The 21,893-nt window shown below is 53.4% G+C and overlaps 1 protein-coding gene across 2 annotated transcripts in view; it reads right to left on the bottom strand.

The window, feature by feature from the left end:
* The window catches only part of CSK (C-terminal Src kinase), a 68,291-nt gene that overhangs the window by 15,636 nt on the left and 30,762 nt on the right, over positions 1-21,893 (bottom strand). The window contains exon 2 of one of the 2 annotated variants that reach the window (XM_077828425.1): positions 288-352. The exons of the other annotated variant lie outside the window; for it this stretch is intronic. The gene's annotated coding sequence lies outside the window, so the exon portion shown is untranslated. The remainder of the gene's footprint in view (positions 1-287; positions 353-21,893) is intronic. 2 annotated transcript variants of the gene reach the window in all.

The following is a 21,893-nucleotide window of genomic DNA, read 5'->3' as shown; positions in this document are numbered from 1 at the left end:
TCCGGCTCCTGGGTTATTAGAAGGAAGGATCTTGTACTCTCTCCCTTCCCCCAGCCATCTCACACCCATAGCCCTGACTGCTGTATGCACAGAAGCTTTCTGCTGTCCTACCCTAACACTGCCTCCTGCATGCTCTGTGGGGATAGCTATTCTGCCCTTGTTTCATGAGTCCTTCCCCTAGAGACAGCTCTAGGGCCTGTCTCTGCACCTAGGAGCTGCACCAGAGTGAAACTGACACAATTCTTCCAGGCTTCCCCAAGGGATGGGACAGCAATCCTGAAACTGACCAGGCATGTCAATTACTTCTGCCTCTTGCTGGAAGGGCAGGGCTGCATCAGGACAGATTCTGACCCTGGCAAAGATCAAGAAGGGCTGGTTAAGTTCGTTAGGAATGGTGGCTTAGCCCTGCCCCCCTCTTTTCCACATATGCCAGGAAAGCACCTTGCTCACCGCCAGGGAGCAGGTGAACGGATTTCCCAAACAGCTTCTCCCACTGCGGTGACACTGGGGGGGAAGCAAGGGCAGAAGCCATAGCTTCATGCAGGCGGCTGAAGTCTCGGAAGCCAGCCGCTAGCATCGAGCCCTCCCCCTCACCCAGTCTCCGTGCTGTCGGTGGCAGGAGATGCGATGCTGTGAGTACCCCAGGGCACCAGTGTAATTTGACAGAACAAACAGGAAGCGGTTGGGGTAGGCGGATGAGGCTGCTGAGCGCCATTCAGAAATGCAGAGGCCCAATCTGCACCCAAGCAAGCTGCGACTGCTGGGAAGAAGCCTCCCTTGTGTGCTAGCTGTGAAACAAACCGGGTTCTTTGGCGCACAAGCTGCCTGGTGGAGGTTTCTCCCCACTCTTTGGGATGCTGCGGGGGGACAATCAGGGTGGGGATCATGCATGTTTCACTGCCCCTCCCCCGGATCTAGGTCTCAGCCAGGCCAGGGAGGGTAGGGGCGCGTGTCTGTGGGAATTACCCCTGTCCCCTGGCTCAGCCTTTCAGACCATTGCTGGCCTGATGGAGCTCTGGGAAGGGGCATGGCATGGCCTGTCTCAGCCCAGCTCTGCTGCAGCAACTCCGTCTGGTGGGGGGAGGATCCATACCTGAGTGAGGATTTTGGTTTCATCCACTTTCAGCTGCTGCAGGTCTGGGGGAAAAGGGACGTGGTTTCAGTCCCTGACCTCCCTGGCTATCCATTGGGGGGTAGGGCCAAGACCAGCATAAGCAGTAGAGGGTCTCAACTCAGCTTAACCCACTTCCCATTCAGCTCTTGGGCCAATGAGATGAACAACTGTCCCCATCTGGCGGGGAGGAAGGAATACGGCCTCCACCTGCTCCCCACAATAGTGCTCCAGTAGGTCACTGTGCCAGAGCCTCGATACAGCAATGATGGGCACGTTAAGAGTGGCAATGGATGCCAGGTATGTTGGCAGGGCAGAGCCCAAGATGGCAGGAGCTGACCTATAAAACAGGATAGTGTTCTCCAACTTTCCATGGGGGTGGGGGGTGTAAAGGAAGGAGATGGGAGAAAACAGTTTAATTTGAGGGTAGGTATTGTATCTGAGTTTGGCTGGCTACGGATCCACTTCACTGGTTAGACTGGAAGCCCATGAACTCGGACTAAGGGCTGAAAGTTTTCCCCTCCCTACCCCCCAGAGAGATTCCTCCCCCAAAGCTGGGCAAAACTAACTGATCCAAGTGTACCCAGCTCCCGCACTAGGAGCGGGCTACAGAGCACACTTTAAGGTAAGTCAGGAAGGGGAAGGACACCCCCCCCCCCCCCACAAGGGGACACCACTTACACACTCATAAGAGATCAGAAAGTAGCAAAACACATTTTTAACCAAGCCAGATACATCAATTAAATTCCAAAGCATCCAAACAGTCTATGAACTGCCACCTCCAGCTGACAGGTTCCTAGTCACTGAACCACAGATATGAAGGCTAAAGGGATTACTGAGATCCTCACTTTTCTGCATGGCACAGGCCAGAGAACCTCGCCTAGCAATTTCTGCACCAAGGCCATAACTTCAGCACTTCTGGAGGAGCCAACAACCCAATTCACAGCCCTCCCCTCTATGGATGGCGGGGATCAGCATTCCCAGTTTGTGCATGGAGGGGATGTCCACGCTGCATTGTACCCACGGCACTCAAGCCCCTGCTTGACCATCCCACTCTGCATTTACAGTTGCTGGACCCAGGTCTCACAGCCGTGCTAATGCGTCCGTATTGCACTACACTGACCTTCTGACTCGCATCTGCAGCTTGACCTACCTCCTAGGACCCACGTGCTGAGTGCTTGCAGACCCGAGTCAGAAAGATGTGTGTGTGGACAGTGGGAAGGGGGTTTGGGCTCAAACCGGAGTCTCGGGGCGTGGCCACGCTGGAAACTTCAAAGCGCCATTGCGGGAATGCTCCCGCGGCAGCGCTTTGAAGTGCGAGTGTGGTCGCCCGCGAGCGCTGGGAGAGAGCTCTCCCAGCGCTCCTGGTACTCCACCTCCACCTCCACGAGCCAGCAATCACACCCCTGAGCCAGAAGTTAGAGCGCTACAAAACGTAAGTGCAGACAAGCCCTCAGCCTTGGTTTACAATGCAGTGTAGACAATCCCTTAAAGTAACAAGGTCACTCCTATGGGAAAACCACGCTGGGGGAACTTTTTAGTGACGTTGCCCGCAGTGGTGCACCTTGGGAGCTATTTTTGCAGGTAGCTGGGTGTAAACAGCGGTTCGTTCTCCTGTTTCGAGTGCAGCACAGCACACACAGCCCCATCTCCTGCTTCCTGGCAGCAACGGATCCCTGGATTCCCCCAGAGTAGTGGTTCTCAACCCGTGGCCCGCTTGCGGCCCAATCAGCACACAACTGCGGCCCACGTGACATCCTCAGGGCCATACAGGTAGCATTGTTATGCAGCCCACAGTGGTAAATAGATTGAGAACCACTGCCCCAGAGGATACACCCCCCCCCTACAATTACTAAGTGTAGCCAATCCTCTGTGCTACAACTGATGCTGCTGATTAGCAACAACCAGCCACCGTGTGGGCTTGGATCCTTCAGAAGCTAAAGGCTGGCTCTCCCTTCCCAGGGAGGAGGGATAAAGCTGGCTGTGTGTGTCCCCTTCTCCCTGTTCCTGGCTCGGGGAAAGTTATTACAGCAGGGAAGGGCAGCTCTGGGGACCTTTCTCCCCAATCCCCACCTCAGTTATGTCCAAGGAGTTGGGGTTTTTGGTGCAGTATCTAAGCCCCAGTACAAGTCTTCCCGCTGTTTGCCAATTCCATTACTTCTTGGGTGTGTGGGTGGGTGAGTGATGACCAGTTATGTAGCATTAAAGCATCATCCAGGCATCAAATCATCCTGCAAGGCAAGGAGGTATCAGCCCCACTGTTCACAAGGGGAAACTGAGGCACAGAACGGGAGCCCTGCTCGAGTCAGTGGCAGAGTCGGGATCAGAACTCGGAAGCTCCCAGTTCCTTACCCAATCCACTAGGTCACAACACCCCCTGGCCCACATCACACGCCAATCAACGGAGCTGGACTCCAAGCACAGCCCTTCATGCACTGTCAGCAGCGCCAACCAGGAAACTGCTCGCACGCACACGTACCACATACACTAATGCTATCCACTAGCTAAAGGCTCAGCTGACACAGGTACCTGTGCGGGCAAGAGGCATAGGCAGCTACTGAAAGGTGTGTAACTGGAGACCAGACAGGAGAACATTTCTCGGCAGGCCCTGCTCCAGAGCGGCAGGAGGTTGGTTGAGAATCATCAGACTGGGACAGGGAGGGCTTCCATTAGAATGAAGGAAACTGAGGGCACAGGCAGCCTTGGGGGGCTGAGAGCCACCTTCGGTTCATGGGGGCTTTGTTGCCAGCCTGTTCTGTTTTTCATCAGCATTTGCAGAGGATGTGCTGTTCTAAGCAATCACTCCCCCAGTTCACCAATTCACAGAGCCACAGATGGCACCTGTTAGGCGACCCCCTTCCGTTCCATTGCCAATTGTTCATACTGCAGCAGTACCTAGGGACTCCCCGATTGAGATCAGCGCCCCACGGTGCCAGGCACCGTATGGACACACAGGAAGAGACACATAGAAAGGGGAAGTGGCCTGCACACACCTGTCAGTGGCAGAGCCCTGGTCTCCCGAGCAACAGACCAGTGCCTCATCCACGGGATCAGTGCAAGATAGAACCCAGGAGTCCTAACTCCCAAATTCCATCTCCCACCCCACTGATGCTCTAACCACTAGATCCCACTTCCCTCATGAAGCCAGGAACAGAACCCAGGGACCATGCTGCCTTCACAAAATATCAGGTAGGTTTCCTGGGCTCCCTTTTTCACCATGCCTGCCTACCAGGGATGGACATCTATACTAATATCTCTGTCCTGTATGTCCCAAACTCCCCCGTCCTGCCCAATTGACGGATGCTGTAAGCCAGCCTGGGTGGGGTTGCCATTTGGATTAAAAAAAATAAAGGAGACATTTGCTTTGGAAACGCAGTGCCTGCTTCTGGACTCTCCCCTGACATACACTTTGTTTTATGATGCCCTGAATGGTGTTCCTGTTTACAGATCAGCTCCTTTGGGGAGCACTGAGGCTCGGCAAAAGCATCAGTAATCCCGGTGAAAGCCAGAGAGAGGAATACTGTAAGTTGCTGCACCCTTGGTGAGAAGTGCGATCCCACAAGCTTTGCAGAGCAACATCTCTACAGAGGTGCAGCTGGAGTCCACTACCAGCCAGCAAAGGATGGGAAAAGGAAAGAAGAGAAGACTTGAAACACCCTATTGTTCTGGTCAGATGCTCATTCATTCCAACACCAAGTGGAAAAGAGAGGGGAATGATGGTCCAGTGGTTAGAACACTAGCCTAGGAGACCTAGGTTCAAGTCAGTGCTCTGCCACAGACTTCTTGCGTGACCTTGGGAAAATCGCTTAGTCTCTATCCGTCAGTTCCCCATCTGCTCAATGGCCCACAGGGATGTTGCGAAAACAAACACGTTAAAGATCAGGATGGGCTCAGATAAGCATTAAAACAAAGAGCGTAGCAGGGCTTTCGATTCAATGCCTTGGGCTCCAGTCACTCAGACCAGTTCTTCATCCCAAGAGGAAGCACAAGTCTGGTTGAATTCAGTTTCACCAGTCCAGGCCTTCACAATCACCACAGTTTGTCTGATATTTAAGCAAGAGTAGGACAGGGCACTTCTCATACCTTAACCAGGGATCTTCACCTAAGCAAAGTGTGGCTAATGAATATTTCATTTATTAAAGCTTTTCTAAAACCCCAGAGATCACATTTCTTTTTAACTCATGACCAGCCACTGGAAAAGTTCACTGTCCTCAAACCACATGTACTGATTCCAACACTATTTTTAGTCCTAACAGGTCACCATTGTTAAATGTATCTATCTGTACGTTGCTAGCAGCTTGATTAACAGATCTAGATGCGATGGTGCGACGCACTGTACAAACATATCACAAGAGACAGTCCCTGCCCAAAGAGCTCACAGTGCAAACAGACATCACAGACACACGGCCGGAGAAAAGCACTATCCTCGTTTTCCAGATGGGGCTCTGAAGCACAGAGAGAGGACGATTCTGAGGGCTGAAAACCTGGGCATTATCTTAATTTATTAAAGCTTTATTACATGCTGACGAGTGACTGTGATAATGCCCTTTTGTGATTCAAGGGTTGTTTTCTCTCTAACCGCACAGCTCGGTTCCTTCTAAGTGCCAGCCCCACACAGTTAACTTGGGTCAGGCTGGCATCTTCCATGCTCACGCGTCGCCAAGGATCCAGATTCTACAACTGGCATTTAGTGAACAATGTTGCAGCTGATGCAACAGAATCCAGAATTCTGCAACAGAAGAGAATTCTGGAGCCAGCATAGAACCCAGCTCCCTCTCCCACTGCTGTGTCCGCTCTATGCTTGGCACCAACATCATTCGTCACTCAAGTCAGCAGAGGGTGATTCTGAGTTCACCCAGAAAGCAGATCTGGAGAGTGACAAATAAAGGGAGACAATTCTACTGTTAAAATCACATCCTTCTGGCTGCCATCTTGCTTCACCAACTCACACTTCAAGGCTGGCATCATTTTGGCAGCTAGTATCTTGTGACCACCTGAGCTGGAGATTGGAATTTAATACCATTTGAAAGCTATGAATCCCAGCTGCTTTTAGATGACATAAAACATCAGTTTCTAGTGCTACCTGTTCCCTAGATAACAGTTCCCCAATTCAAGCTGGAATTAAACTGGTGGAGAGATAACAGACAAGAAGATAACCCAGGGTTTGTCTACATTACCCGCAGGATCAAGGGGCAGTGATTGAGCCAGCAGGGCTTGATTTATCGTGTCTAGTCTAGACGCGATAAATTGACCGCCGAGCGCTCTCCCGTGGACTCTGGTACTCCACGGGAGTGGGAGGCGCAGGCGGAGTCGACGGGGGAGCGTCAGCTGAAGACGCCGCGGTGAGTAGATCTAAGTACGTCAACTTCAGCTACATTATTCACGCAGCTGAAGTTGCGTAACTTAGATCAATTCCCGCCCCCCGCAGCGTAGACCAGGCCCCAGAGACCATTTAAGATCTCATGTCTTACAGTATTACAAGGGCTGTACCACTGAAAAGATACGAATCCCAGATCTTCAATGCTGTACGGCATTTGTTTCCAGCACGGGAGGGTGGGAGGATTCACAAGGTATCAGAGCTTGAACTGTCACTGGTCCCTCAGAAGTAGCAGTGCTATTTGAAACCAGTCCAGGACTTTTCATAACGAGTCCCAGAACTCCGAGCCCCACCACCGTGATCCCGGCTAGAACTGATCAGTAGAAATCTTTTCATTATTAACACGACACAAACCAAACCAAAATAAAAACAGGAGTTTACTCAGTTCCTACAATGTCTGCAAAGATGGAGATCATCCCTCCTTCCCCCCATCCTTTGTCTTGTCTATTTAGATTGCAAGCTCATCAAGGCAAGGACTGTCTCTTACTAGGTGTCTGTACAGCACCCAGCCTAGGTAGGGCACCGATCTCATTCCAGCCTTGAGGTGCTACAGTGCTAATAAGTCATCATCATCAACCCAAACCCTGCAGCACACAGCTAGTCCACAGAACTGGGAAGAGTGAAACCGACCAGCTGGATGTCGGTACTTGAAACGACTCAAGGGCAAAGACTAAAGGAGCTAAGTGATTAACTGCTCAGTAAATGTTTTAAATCCTTCCGTTTAAACCATCTCCGGTGTTGCCGGGGCCAGAGCACATTAGGGTTTTTAAATACGATTTTACACCTGGCAGCGACACTTTACGAACATTTCTGAGCCTTTTACTTTCCGTTCAGATGCCGCCAACGGCTCTGCTTTACCCTTTAATGACGCAGGCTAATGCTGAGGGGCCAGATCCACAGCTGCTGCAAACGGGGAGCTACGGTGATGTACACATGCTGAGAATACAGCCCATGGTGTTTAACACTCTGGGGGCTAAGCCATTTCCAGTTGGGGGCAGCCGCTGGAGGATGCTGAACTGGGGCGGAAGGACTGACAGAGCCCCATCTGCCCATGCTCTTGGCGTGACTGCTTCCATCTGGCCATGGACCAGCAGGGTGGGAAGTGGCTTCTACGGGGAGCAGGACCCAGAGCCCAGAGGAAGCAGCCTCTGCTGGCAGCAGAGCAGAGACAGACAAGGAAGACAAGCATAATGTAGGTGGTGGAGTGAGGCAGTGGGCTTCAGCCTCTGCAGGCAAGCGTGTTTAACAGAGGTGTCAAAGGGGAAGCAGACTCACAGATGGCATGGAAGCAGGGCAGCGGGGTTTGTAAAGATCACAGGGGAAGGCAACCCAAACACACACAGTTCAAGGGTTCATGCTACAGCCTGCTGAAGTGAAAGCTGGCAGGGGGCCTCCAACAGCGTGGGGACATGGATCTCTTCTGGCCATGGGAGCTGGGGCCTGCAGAAAGGTCTCTTGGCAAAGAGCAGGGGCGTGTTTTCCCATCACTTGGTGGGGGTGGAAAAGCGCACAAGCCTGTGTGCTCCCACGCCAGCATCACTGCGGCGGACACAGGCAATTCAAGCAGCATGTGGGAGGCCAGTGTTTCAACAAGCTCAGGGGGTTGGATCCGTTTCTCCTCCTCCTCCATTTGTTGCAAAGAAGGCAGCAACAAGGCAGAGAATAACGCCGCGGCCGCCCGCTCTTGCGGAGCACTTGTGCCTCCGTAGATCGCAGAGCACCTCACAGACGAGGTCAGCATCATTTGGCACATGGGGGCTTGGGGCGCTGAAGCGACTTGCCTGAGGTCACCCAGCAGGCCAGTGGCAGAGCCAGAAACAGAACCCAGGTCTCCTGAGTCCCAGTACAGCTCTCTCCCCACCAGGCCACACTGCCTGTACTGCTCACTCAACGGAGGGCTCGAACCCAACAGCCTGAGAGTGAGTCTCATGCTCGACTGACAGAGCCAGTCAGGTGGAAAGTGAAATAGGCCAACAAAGCCCAAGCAGAAGTCTCTTCCGAGTTCTACCCACATAGTCTTATTCCACCCTCACGTGCAAGGGGTGCTCTGTTCCAGCTGGGGGAACCCCCGGCACGCTATCTGTTGGTGCATTTCCCTTCCCTCCCCAAGAGTGGCACGTTATTGGTATTTCCCTCCCTCGCAGCTTCAGCTGGAGCACGAAGGTTGCCTGAGAGTTTCCATTATAACCCCCCTTTCTCAGTCACTCTTAACTAACCCAAATTCTAATCTTTTGGGCTGAAATTTTCCAGGCCCGGTCTCTGACTGAGGGGGAATGGTCTTGGGAAATTTGAGTCAAAACCTATCTGGCTTTTTGTGAGATCTAGGCATAGGTGACAACTCCAAGAGTCGTCCAGAAAAAAATTAGCGGGTGCTTAGCATCATCTGCAGCCAGCTCCCGCCTTGCCCACAACACCTCCCGCCTGCGGCCCTGCTGATCAACTCCTCCCCCTCCCTCCCAGCGCCTCCTGCACACCACAGAACAGCTGTCAGTGGTGTGCAGCAGGTGCTGGGAGGGAGAGGAAAGAGCAGGGACGGGGTGCGCTCAGGGGAGGGAAGGAGGGGGTGGGAAGAGGCGGGGCAGAGGTGGGGGATTGGATGAAGGGGGGAGTGGGGGCAGGGCTTGCGGTGAAGGAAGTTGGCATCTATGGATCTAGATGAGCTGGGCGGGGGATGGTGGGAGACACTAGTTTTCCCACAATAAAGAAATGATCATCAGCTTTATAGGGCAGAGACTGTCTTTTTGTTCTATGATGTACAGCGCCTAGCACAACAGGGGTCTGGGTCCATGTCTGGGGCTCCTGGGTGCTGCAGGAACACAAATAATGAATTCTAATAAACGATGGCAGCTCTGTCTATCCAGCCCTACGCACATGCTCAGGGAGCGACTGCTGTAACCGACGAGGCTCAAGGCTTTGTGGCCCTGACTCTCCACTCCTTGGATCCGCAGTGGATGCCCTCATGGCAGGAGAGCTCCGTCACAGTGGGGGGGCTCTATCCTGGGAAGCAGCGACTACAATTTGGGGGTCGTGGTGGATAATCGGCTGAAATGAGCTCCCAGTGCGACACTATGACCAAAAGGGCAACTGCAATCCTGGGATGTGTAAACAGAGAATCTCGGGAAGCAATAGGGAGGTTATTTTACCTCTTGTAAACTTGTAAACTGTGGTGTGACCGCTGCTGGGATACCCTGTCCGGGTCTGGTGCCCACAATTCAAGAAGTGATAAATTGGAGAGGGGGTCAGAGAAGAGCCATGGGAACGATGAAAGGATTAGAAAACCTGCCTCACAGTGATAGACGCAAGGAGCTCAATCGGTTTAGCTTAACAAAGAGGTTAAGGGGTGACTTCGTTACAGTTTAAGTATCTACATGGGGAACTAATATTTAAACAAAGGGTTCTTCCATCTAGCAGAGAAAGGTCTAACACGACCCCATGGCTGGAAGCTGAAGCTAGACAAATTCAGACTAGAAATAAGGTGTATGTTTTTAACAGTGAGAGTCATTAACCATTGGAACAACTTGCCAAGGGTCACGGGGGATTTTCCATCACTGACCATTTTTAAAACAAGACCGGCTGTTCCGCTAAAACCCTGCTCTCGGGATTATTGTGGGGCAGGTCTCTGGCCTGTGCTGTACAGGTCAGAGTACATGCTTCCTTCTGGCCTTGGAATCCGTGACTATGAATCTTGCTGTGTCTCAGCTAACCAGCACCCTCCTCCCTCTTCAAACCTCCTTATCCTGGAGCGAGCGGGGCTCCACTGTTGTGAGAGGCCAGTGCAGGATTTCAGTGTAATTGGAAAGGGCTCCCCAGGGCACGGCAGTTAGTGCTGAAGTGCAGGGGAGAGATGTTAATGACAGCAGCATATGGACCCTTAGAACAAAGGGAGGCAACCACGCCACTCCCTGGGGAAGGGCTCAGTGAGGGGAGAGGTAACGCACCACCCGCATGGAGAGGGGCTGAGGCAGGATCTGGACCCCTTTCCATGGCCACTGGGGACTAGAGCTAGGATCTCCCTTTGCCCGGGGGCTGCAGCAAGCCACTTGTAAACAGGCAGCTGGGCGTGGGGTGGGGCTGGACAGGGGATTGGAAACTCATGCCCCCAGTCCAGCCACATTAATGTTACCCTCCCATCACTATGTAGCACACCCCACTGCCTGCAGCATGTGAGGGAGGGTTCTCCCAATCAGCTCAGTCCAGTCCCAAACCCACACAGGCCTGGCAGGTCCCCTCACAAGTCAGGGCAGACACTCACCCCCAGCAGTCCAGAGCTCACGCTGCCCGGCTGGAGGGAGCCATCAGCTACTGCATGGGGAAAATGAGAGACTACCCCCTGCTGGTAGCAGCCAGAACTACAGCCTCCATCTTACACCTTGATTCCACCATTGTCCACTCAGCACAATGGGGAGAAACAGCCACCTCCTTCCAAAAAGAACAGGAGGACTTGTGGCACCTTAGAGACTAACAAATTTATTTGCGCATAAGCTTTCGTGAGCTACAGCTCACTTCATCGGATGCATTCAGTGGAAAATACAGTGGGGAGATTTATATACACAGAGAACATGAAACAATGGGTGTTACCATACACACTGTAACCAGAGTGATCACTTAAGATGAGCTAATACCAGCGGGGGGGGGAGGGGAGGGGGAGAGAGAAAACCTTTTGTAGTGATAATCAAGGTGGGCCATTTCCAGCAGTTGACAAGAAGTCTGAGGAACAGTTCGGGGCGGGGGGGGGGGAAGGAATAAACATGGGGAAATAGTTTTACTTCGTGTAATGACCCATCCACTCCCAGTTTCTATTCAAGCCTAAGTTAATTGTATCCAGTTTGCAAATTAATTCCAATTCAGCAGTCTCTCGTTGGAGTCTGTTTTTGAAGTTTTTTTGTTGAAGAATTGCCACTTTTAGGTCTCTAATCGAGTGACCAGAGAGATTGAAGTGTTCTCCGACTGGTTTTTGAATGTTCTAATTCTTGACGTCTGATTTGTGTCCATTTACTCTTTTACGTAGAGACTGTCCAGTTTGGCCAATGTACGTAGCAGAGGGGCATTGCTGGCACATGATGGCATATATCACATTGGTAGATGTGCAGGTGAACGAGCCTCTGATAGTGTGGCTGATGTGATTGAGCCCTATGATGGTGTCCCCTGAATAGATATGTGGGCACGGTTGGCACCTCCTTCCACTATCCTGCCTGAACCAAGGCAACTCAAGAACTAAACCTGGAAACAGAACCTGCCACCGATCAGGGCAGCTTCGGTGGTTCCCCCCGCTCCCAGCTATTAACCCTAGCCTATCTAGCCCTGAGCCATGCTAGAGAGATCGCGCCCTGCTGGCACCTGGAATTCTTTGAGCTCTGCGATCACTTTGTCCAATGGTATCGTCCTCCACCCACTGCCTCTCCACTGTCACAGATTGGTGTACGGGCGCGTGTGCACGGAGAAGCAGCAGGTTTCAGAGTAGCAGCCGTGTTAGTCTGTATTCACAAAAAGAAAAGGAGGACTTGTGGCACCTTAGAGACTAACCAATTTATTTGAGCATAAGCTTTCGTGAGCTACAGCTCACTTCATCGCTACAGAAGAGAAGAAAGGACAGACCAGAGCAGAAAGGGTTTTCCCTCGCAAGCCCCAAGAGCAAGGATGGCCCAGCAACTTGGCCTGGGGCGAGTGCGCTGGCCAGGTGACCATCAGAAACCACAGCAATGGGCTGAGATTACACTGGGGTGTGTACGTGGGTGGGGGAAGAATGGGGATCTCTCAGAGAGATTCCTTCACACAGAACTCTGGGAGACTCAGCAGCCGCGGGAACGGCCACGCAAACCGATTGGTTCCTGTAAGGATCCTTCTCCCAGCCCCTTACACTCTGACTCCATGCCCTGGGAAGCCCACCTGCCCCCTCAGCCTCCCAGACACCCCTATACGGACCCTTCCACGGCAAAGCCCAGCACACAGCAGAATCCCGAGACTCCAGTTTGCTGGGTGTCAACTGTGCAGGGGTTGAAACCAAACAAGTTGGGGGGCCAGCCGGCTCGGGATCCCTTCTCCCACCCCCAGAGATCCTTGCACATGAGAGATGCTACAGGCCTCACACCCTTAGAGCTCCAGGGTAAACGGCCCTCGGACCCAACCTCACCTAGAAACGCACCCTGCAGCCTGGCTGGGGGAGGCCAAGGGGACGGTGACGTCAGCTATGCTCTGGCAAGCCTGAGGACAGCGCCTGCCAAATACAGCTGGAGAAAAATCCGCTCCTCGTAATAGAAGAAACAGCTGCAGGAACTGGAGGGGGGCAGGAGGGGGGTGGGCTGATCCATCAAGGGAGGAGGCCACTCCCTATAACCCCTCCCCCCAAAGCCTACTGGGGAGAGGAGGGTGAATCCATAAAGCATAACTCCCTTAGGCAAGAATTTTCCAGTCTCCTCAGCCCCCCACCACACTGACTGCCACCACTGCACCAAAGAGATGCCCCATAGATTCAATAACCAAAGCTCACAACACCCCAGGAAGAGGGTGAGCTATCACAGATCAATGCCATTACTCCCACCCACATCTTCCAGACAGGGAAACTGAGTCACGCCTTGTCAGACTGACATCCTCTGCATGACCAATCGCACAAGTGGAAATAGAATCCAGGTGCCCCAACTCTTAGCTCCCAAATGCAAAGCAATACCACGGGCCAGTCCCCTTTATGATGCCTAGAGGCAGCCTCAGGGGGGTCCCCCCAGCTCCGCTGCTTCATTTTTAACCTCAGACTATCTAGTCCTGGTGGCCCTCCTCTCTTGGTCCTGGGGGACCCCGGAGGCAAGCACAGAGCCACCAGTAGTTTGAAATCCCCTAGATCACTGGGGGATCTCCTGAGATGGGGACAGGGAGAGCTACGTCTCAGGTGTCAGCTGCTGGCCCCCCATCACTGCCGCATCTGAGCGCCTCAGATCTTTGACGCGTTTCCCCTCACACAGCCCTGGGAGGCAGGGCACTTCTAGTCCCCCCCATCATACAGATGGGGAGCTGAACCGCAGGGAGCCAGTACGCTGGCTCACCTTGAACTCCCACACTGGCTGCTGGGGCAACTTCCCCTTCCCTCCTCTGCTTGGGCATATCCCATGGCACCTGCCCTCCTTCTGCATCTCTGAACCCGGAAGGTAGATCAAGCTTACCCTGCCGCTGGCTGAAAGCCACCTGACCAGAAGGCACAACAGACTTGCCAGCTGCTTCTTCCCATCCCACCCACGACACCTGTCCTTCTTCCCCCAGTGGCTATACTTAGTGTCTCTGCCGCACGTGTGAAGCTCATCGAGGGGAGGTCCCTGGCACAGTGGAGCTAGAACCTGCTATAAATAAGCATGGTGCTAGCAGGCATCTGCTTCATCCCCCAGACAGCTGGGAGGAGAGCTCCCCACTGCAGCAGGTGCATCGGCCCAGGGGCTGGACGCCGGGTGCTACTGACAATCAAACAGCAGAGCAACTGGCATCTCGAGTGCGTGGAGCCACCGAGCTTCCCGGGTGAAACGGTATGCACATGGAAATGCGGCTTCGTGCCTGGGAGACGAGGTGACTGCGGTTCGCAATGCCATGGACAGCAACAGATGGGGCACCACCTTAGGCTAAATCAGCTCCTGGGCTGGACACTGGCTTGCTGTATTTGACTGCACGGAGCCAATGCACAGCTAAGGAAGAGGGAGATTAAACAGTCTGTGCTACCCAGCATCACCAGACAGGGACTCCTCACCATGTGGGATTTCTCCCTAAGCCAGAGAGAGCAGGCAGCCCTTCAGGGGGTCCTGACTCTGCATGGCGGCATCGGGCTGAGAGAGGCCCCGCATTGGGATAAGTCCCCTGCTGCGTGGGATTCGTAACAATCCTCGCTTTGTTCTTGCCGTCTTGACCCCCTGGAGATGCATGATGTCATTGGCCAAAGCATCAAATGAGCCTTTCTCGCCCAGGCCCGTATGCTCAGGGCGGGCGAAGCGTGGGTGCCGAGCAGCAGACTATTGATTTAACACAGCCAAGGGCCCTGGAGCAGGGAGGAACGGAAGACAGACCCTCTCTGAAATCTCATTCCCAGGCTACAAAGGGCACAGAAATTAAGAGTTTTAAGGATCTACTTTAATATGAATCCTGCTAATTAACGACATACGCACACACCCCTCTTGCCATTTCATATTTTTGAAGCACTTAGAGGCAGTGCCTTTGAAATGCTTGGCTCCAGGATTCACGCCAACTCCCACAGCTGGCCACAGCATGCCAGGAACTTTGCCACAAAGAGGGGCAGCAGGCAGGCGGCCTGCCTGGCTTGAGGGCTGGGCCTAATTTGCAAGTGCAAACAGAGGAGTTTTAAGCAAAAAAAACCCAAAACCCTCAACATTTGCTTGTGCTCCTATCTTCCTGGAGAGAAGACCAGGGATCAGCCTTTAGAACCAGGTGCAAAACTCTCTGGGGCATTCTCACAGCCACGGCTAGGAACAGCAACAACCAGGACTGAAGGCAGAGGAGAAGGCGGAGAGACAGTGTGGACCAGTGGTTAGGGCACTGGACCGTGCATCAGGGGTGGTGGGTTCTAAACCAGGCTCTGGCTTGCTGGTGAGTCACTCCTTTCTGAATGCATCCGATGAAGTGAGCTGTAGTTCACGAAAGCTTATGCTCAAATAAATTGGTTAGTCTCTAAGGTGCCACAAGTCCTCCTGTTCTTTTTACGCCTTTCTGTGCGTCTCTTGCCCCCTCACCCTTTGTCTGGGGACACTGACACACAATACGCTGCAGCTGCATTGCTGTAGCATTTCAGCATAGACACTACCTATGCCAAAGGAAGGGGTTCTCCCATCATCATAGGTAATCCAGCTCCCTGAGAGGCGGTAATTAGGTCTCTATAGCTCGGGGTGCAGATTTTTCACACCCCCGAGATGTGTAGCTATGCTGAGGTAAATTCCTAGTGTAGACTAGCCCTCGGCCTTGTCTAGATTGTAAACTCTTTGGACCGGGGATTCTCTCCATTATATGCATTGCCTAACATGATGGGGCCCTGACCTCAGATGGGGCTCCTGGAATACACCTAACAACGGGGTTGTGGCAGGAGAAAGGAACAGGGGGAAAGAGAGAGACGAATAAAAGATCTATCTTGCTTTAAGATTAAACTCGATAAGTTTATGGAGGAGATGGTATGATGGGATAACATGGTTTTGGTAATTAAATATTCATGGTAAATAGGCCCAATGGCCTGTGATGGGTTTTAGATGGGGTAAGATCCAAGTTACCTGGGAAAGAATTTTCTGGGAAAGAATTTTCTGTAGTATCTGGCTGATGAATCTTGCCCATATGCTCAGGGTTTAGCTGATCGCCATATTTGGGGTCGGGAAGGAATTTTCCTCCAGGGCAGATTGGAAGAGGCCCTGGAGGTTTTTCGCCTTCCTCTGTAGCATGGGGCACGGGTCACTTGCTGGAGGATTCTCTGCTCCTTGAGGTCTTTAAACTACAATTTGAGGACTTCAATAGCACAGATATAGGTGTGAGGTTTTTTTTTGTAGGAGTGGTGGGTGAAATTCTGTGGCCTGCGTTGTGCAGGAGGTCAGACTAGATGATCATAATGGTCCCTTCTGACCTAAATATCTATGAATCTATGAATCTATGAATATCGAAAACCCCTCGGGGGCAGCGGGGCTGGAGGAATATTAGACCACTGGCCTTTCTGGGTTTTGAACTCTGCCACACTTAGATACCCTAGTGAGAGGGGCAACCTACAAACCCGGCAAGAGAGTGTGTGTATCCCGGGGGGCCTTGCCTGCACTAAATACAGCTCTGAAAGCCTAGACAAAGCCTGGTCTTTAGACAAACACCTGTCAGAGCTGGTCTAGGTCCACTCAGTCCTGCCTCAGTGCAGGGGGCTGGACTAGATGACCTCTGGAGGTCCCTCCCAGCTGTACATTCCTAGGAGTCAGAGTCTGTGGTCATCAGCTTCAGTGCCCCCATCCAGCAAAGCACCTCTGGATGGCCACTAGCCACGGTTCGCCTCCAGGGGGCAACAAACCCATCACCATAAAGGAGATGTCACTATCCAGAGAAAGGTGGTGAGGAGAAGGACCCACCTGGGCCCAGAGAAAGAGAATCAGCAGCACCCAGGGAGCAGCCAGATGGAAGCCAGCTACTGAGCACTACTATCAGAGGGGAAGAGGAAGCCTCCAGACAAATAAGGCAGAGGGGCACTCACTGTAGCCCCAGGCGTCACTTCCCTTCGGTGAGTCAGTTTCCCCCATCTATAAAACAGAGACGACTCTGCAAGCTGCTTTGAGATCTAGGGTGAAGAGTGCTACTCGGGTGCCATGCAGAGCTATATTCTGAACTGGACCCCTCAGCTTTACGGGACCCCCATTGCATCAATCATCCCAACAGGTGTCTTGTTACAGGCTAGAACAACATTGTGCAGTCCCAAGACCACTCAAAAGCCTGGCTCCTTTCCCTAGTGCGTTACATGCACACAGCATACCTCGCAGGTTGTGATCCTGGAACACACATGCCCAAGGGGCAGGATTGAGACAGGTGCTTTAACAGCACTTTGCCCTCCTGCCCCCCTTCATCAGCAGCTTTCCAAATACTGTCACAGATACTCACTACGGGCTTTTGCGCTTGGGAATATCGACTGGCTCTAGGAGAAGAACTGTCTGTGAGCAGAGAAATTATTCCAGAATAGTGTGTCTACCCAGGAAGTTAGTTCTCTATAGCATGAAAGTTAATGACACTGACCTTTCACATGCCAGACTAGAGGATCATAATGGTCTCTTCTGGCCTTAATCCATGGATAGTTATTCTAGTACATGTAAATCAGTCAGTTTCCCTCTATAGACAAGCCCTAGTTCTCATAGCAGCCTGGGGACGTGGGTAGATAGCCTCAGTTTCCCTGTTTGTAAAATGAAGGGTGCTAAGAGATTTGCCCATGGTCACACAGCGAGTGGGTATCAAAGCTGGAAATAGAATCCCGGAGTCCTGGCTCCTGTGTCTCTGCATTAGTCGGACAACACCCCCTTCTCCGTCGTTTGGCTTGAATTAAATGGAGTTTTTTGAATAAAAGAGCTGAGAATTTAAAGATGGTTTTTATTGGGAACTAAAGTGGAGATGGATGGGGAAACGTGGATTCAGACAGCCCTGCCTGGGTGTCACATGCTCACGTGGCTCAAGGTGCCCACACCAGACCGACATGGAGAGCAGAGAGGTGTCAGGCTCTTGGGCAGCGTAGGGAATGGGGTGTGGAATTACCCCGGGGTTAAATACAAGCTAATGCCCTCTTCCCGGATTCTGGTGACCTCAGTGGGGCAAAGCTCAGTCCACACATCTTTCCATGGAATGGCAGGATAACCCCAGGCTACAGAGGGGACAGGACACGACAACCCCAATGCCCCAGAAATGCAGACACCGCCGTTCCCTTCATGCCGCCTGCTGCGGGACACTCCCCGCCCCCCGATTGCTCTGGCAGCCAGCGAGGTGGGGAACAAAGGGCAGCGGCTGCACAAAAATAGAAAAGTCTTTATTAATTTATAGGGCAGATTTAGGGCAGTTTGAAGCCTCCATGCAGCAGCTCCTCCTCATGGCCCCGACAACAGCTGCTCTTGAGGACTAAAAATACTAGGGAAAGGGGAACTGAGACAAGAGTTGTGTGTTGGGGGTGGGGGGGGGCTGCACCGCAGGGAGGAAGAGCCTGGAGCCAAGATGCAGGCGTGTTACATAAGAGCCCGGTGCCCAGCAGAGACACTGCTTCATTGCTCGCCCTGCTCCCATGCAAGCACCCCGCAGGGCCAAGATGGGGCCCCCTCATGGCAAGGCACCCCGGAGCCAGCAGCACCCAGACACGGCTTCTTCCTGCTCTGGCACCCCGCCGCACCGAGATGCAACCCCATCCCGCACACCACCTCCCACGCTGCATCACAGCACGGCACCCAGGAACTCGCAATGCCAAGAGGCGGCTCCGTCACCCCGGCAACCGCATCACTCGGACCCGGCAGCATCGTCTGTGCGGCAGCTCAGCGCGCTCCCCAGGACTGCAGTCTTCCGATCCGGCCGCACCGCCTGCTAGGAACATAGGAGCAAGCGCAGCACGGAGACGCCAGCCCGGCGCAGGAGCAGCATGGGAGGGAGAGGCCTGGAGGTGGTGGCCAGGCTCCAGCAGGGAGAGATGGAGCAGCAAGAGACGGAGCAGTGAGAAGTGTGGCGGGGGGCACGCTCTCCCTCCCTTCCCAGTGCCTCCTCTGCGGCAGGCGGCCCAGGCTGGCCCGGCCCATCAGACGCTGGTCAGGTGAAACAACCCCTCCCCATTCCAGTGGCTGTTCTAAGGCTGTGGGCATGTCTCGGAGCCGGCCTGGGGGAAGGGCTGTGTACACAACTCCGGACTGAGAACCAGGCGCCACAAGGCTTCCCAAGGGGGACCAGATTCTCAATGGTGGGTTGATCCCCAGAAAATGCTCCTGCCCGCCCAGTACCAATTTGGAGCCTGAAATTTACTGCCATAACACTCAAGAGCTGGTGCAGCATCAAAGCACTTAAATTAACCAGCCTTTCCCCAACTTTGCAGTGCCCCTATGCGGGGGGGGGAAGTGTAATTATCCCCACTCTACAGGCATGGAAACCAACGCACAGAGGGAGAAGCGAAACCTCCTCAAGGCCCCAGGTTCCTCGCACCCAATGCTGTTCTCTCACCATTGTTCAACACTGCCCTTCTGGTGAACAGCCATTTTGGCCATTTCCAACCTGCCTCCTGCCTTGGTCTCCAAGTGCCGAACGCAGGCAGCGTGGTCCGCCCACACCCCACGAGCTGGAAGGCTCCAGCCCAGCTGCAGCCGCCAGACTCTGGGCGCATTTTGTGCTGACGGGACCATTTTCGCCCAGCGCTCTCCTCTGGAGATACAAATCGCGCCCGCCAGCCCTTAGCTGCTCACAGAGTCTGCGTTCAGAGCTGGGGCAAGGAGCCAGGCAGCAGCTTCACACCCACTCCCCCAGCCAAGCTCTCATCCCAGCCACGTCTCTGCCACGGTTTAATGCATCAGCCAGCAGCTCTCCCCCTCCCCCACTCTATGGCTATCCTGGGCAGCTTGGCGTGCTAACCTGGGCTCATTTAGCCCCAAGGTTGGATTTTTTCTGGGGGCGGGGGGAATTTAGAAAGGGGGGAGAGGAAATGGGAGAGGCTGGAATTTCTGCAGCTGAACAGTGAAGTTCTCAAGCTCCTCACCTCCCCAGAGCAGGGCAGGCTCTTCTCAGACACCAGTTCCCAGCGGATCTCTCCCCCCCGAGGCCTGGAACCCCCAAGAGACAGCAGGTTTGGGAGTCTGGAGAGGGAGGGCAGGGGGGCGTCAATGTGGGGGCACAACCCTGGTCTTGGCATGTGGAGGGGTCACCGCTCACAGCCCTTCGCACAGGTGAGGTGATTTCCCTCCACCCCAAGCCCTCTATGCATTTCTCCTCTCCCCAGCAGCGAGGAGCAGGCTCAAAGCTACATGCTACCGACCCACAGCAACTGATGCTACCTGAGGCAAGCTTTCCCTGCCGTGTGATGGAGGAAGCAGGGAGCTCAGAGTCTGGGGGAGAGCAAGCAGGTTTCTGAAGGGATACAGAGCACAGGGAAGGCGGCAAAGGCCTCTTAGTGGTGGGTGTCCAAAAGAAATCCAGGAACAGAAGCAGCAGAAGATGCGAAGAGGAAAGAGATCAGCTGGAGGAAGGAAGGTCACAGTTACTGGGTGGGATGGGAAGGTCTAATGCTGAGGCCCAATGAAGCTTGTCAGACAAAATGGCAGAGTCAAGCATGATGTGACAGCCTGACTGGGGGAATGTGGGGGAACCATTAGTCACAGCTGGGACGGATCATGACCTGACCCGAAGAGGAGGAGAGATTGCGCTTGACTAGCCAGGGAGAGGCAGGCAGAGGATGCGCAGTTCACAGGCACCTCCAGCTGGAGTCTCGTGGATCTGGAGAGCCCGTGACATGAGCCACGAGGGGCCAAAGGGCTCCTGAGCCAAAAGGCCCATGGAACACGTGCCCCAAAGCAAGGAAAGAGCACAGCAGGGAACCCGACTGCTTCCTGGAGGGAGAATGGCAAGGGACATGATGGGGACTGGGGGGAATTTATCAGAGAAGATTAAAAGAGCTGAACGTCTTAGCTGCATGCTGCAGCTAAGTGTGTGAGTGTGTGTGGGGGGGGAATCATTTAGTGGGCTACGTTGGTGTGTTACTTAGGTGCAATGGGATGGAATTTGTTGACTCTTGGGGCGGGGACGACTTGCTAGCTGCTGTGATGTGGAAGCCCCGTTGCTTGGGACTTCAAGCCCAGAACATACCCAGAAGGGGACAATCCCACACTGGCCCAGAGACATGGTCTGGCTGATCTGATGCCTCTTCTCTATAGGAAAGTCATGAGGATTTCAGCCCCCTTTCCCCATGCGGGCACAGTACAGCTGCTGCTAATCCTCTGGGAGATTTCCCAAGTATTGCTAGGAAGACTTTGCTTCTACCCTCCTTCCTGTCCAGTCTCTTGGTATGGGCCAATATCAGCACAGAGAGACCAACAGGACCATTAACCCATCGCTAACCTCCTCCTGAGGCTCGGGTCATTGCGAGGGATCTGCTGCATCTGGAAGGCAAGCAGGCAGCTCTGGGGACTCGCTGGAGCCACCAGCTGCTAGGTGCAGCAGCAGATAGACAAAGGAGCCATTTGCCCCTCCCGCTGGCTGGTGGCTGGGCAGTTACGCTACAGCCAGGCAAAGGATGGGACAGTGGGAAACGCCCAAGGATGACGGAGCAGGTCTCGGTCCCTTTCTAGACTGATCTGCGTGGTTGGGGACAGGATGGGGAGAAAGGAAGATCTCATACTAGATAGAAAGAGAACATAAAAATACTTCATTGAGCAACGAGTGCCTGGGAAACCAGACACCGCCTGGGAGGGGCCATACCTCAGCCAGATCAGGAGACTCATTGCGCTCGGTGCTGTACAGACATACAGGAAGAAATACCCTTGCTTCAAACAATTTGCAAGCTAAGGCCCCCCATCCTACAGTCAGGTCCAGGCCTTGCACCCGGGCAGAGCTCCAGTGAATTCAGTGACAAAGGGGCTCTGCAGAGGCTCACCTCGGGGATCTGTGCACAGGTGCATGGCCTACACTTGTCAATATAATGTATAAACCCCGAGGCCATGTTTACACAAAAAGGTGCATTAGTTAACCTGCGTTAAAACCTCACCATAGACGGGCAAGTTGTAGTTTTAACACATTAGCTAGTCAAGGAAAACCTTAGGCTCCCCTCTAGCACTGGCCGCTAACTGCTAACAAGTGCTAAAATACAGATCGTCCTGTCTACACTGCTAGCGAACACATGTTAAAAAATCCACCATTTTTCCTAATGCAGACAAGCCCTAAGACTTGAAGAACCCGGAGGCTGCGAGT

This window comes from Eretmochelys imbricata, chromosome 10 (genome assembly GCF_965152235.1).
Source record: "Eretmochelys imbricata isolate rEreImb1 chromosome 10, rEreImb1.hap1, whole genome shotgun sequence".
NCBI lineage: Eukaryota > Metazoa > Chordata > Testudines > Cheloniidae > Eretmochelys > Eretmochelys imbricata.
Note: the sequence above shows the minus strand (reverse complement) of the source record. Positions and strands in the feature narration are given on the sequence as shown.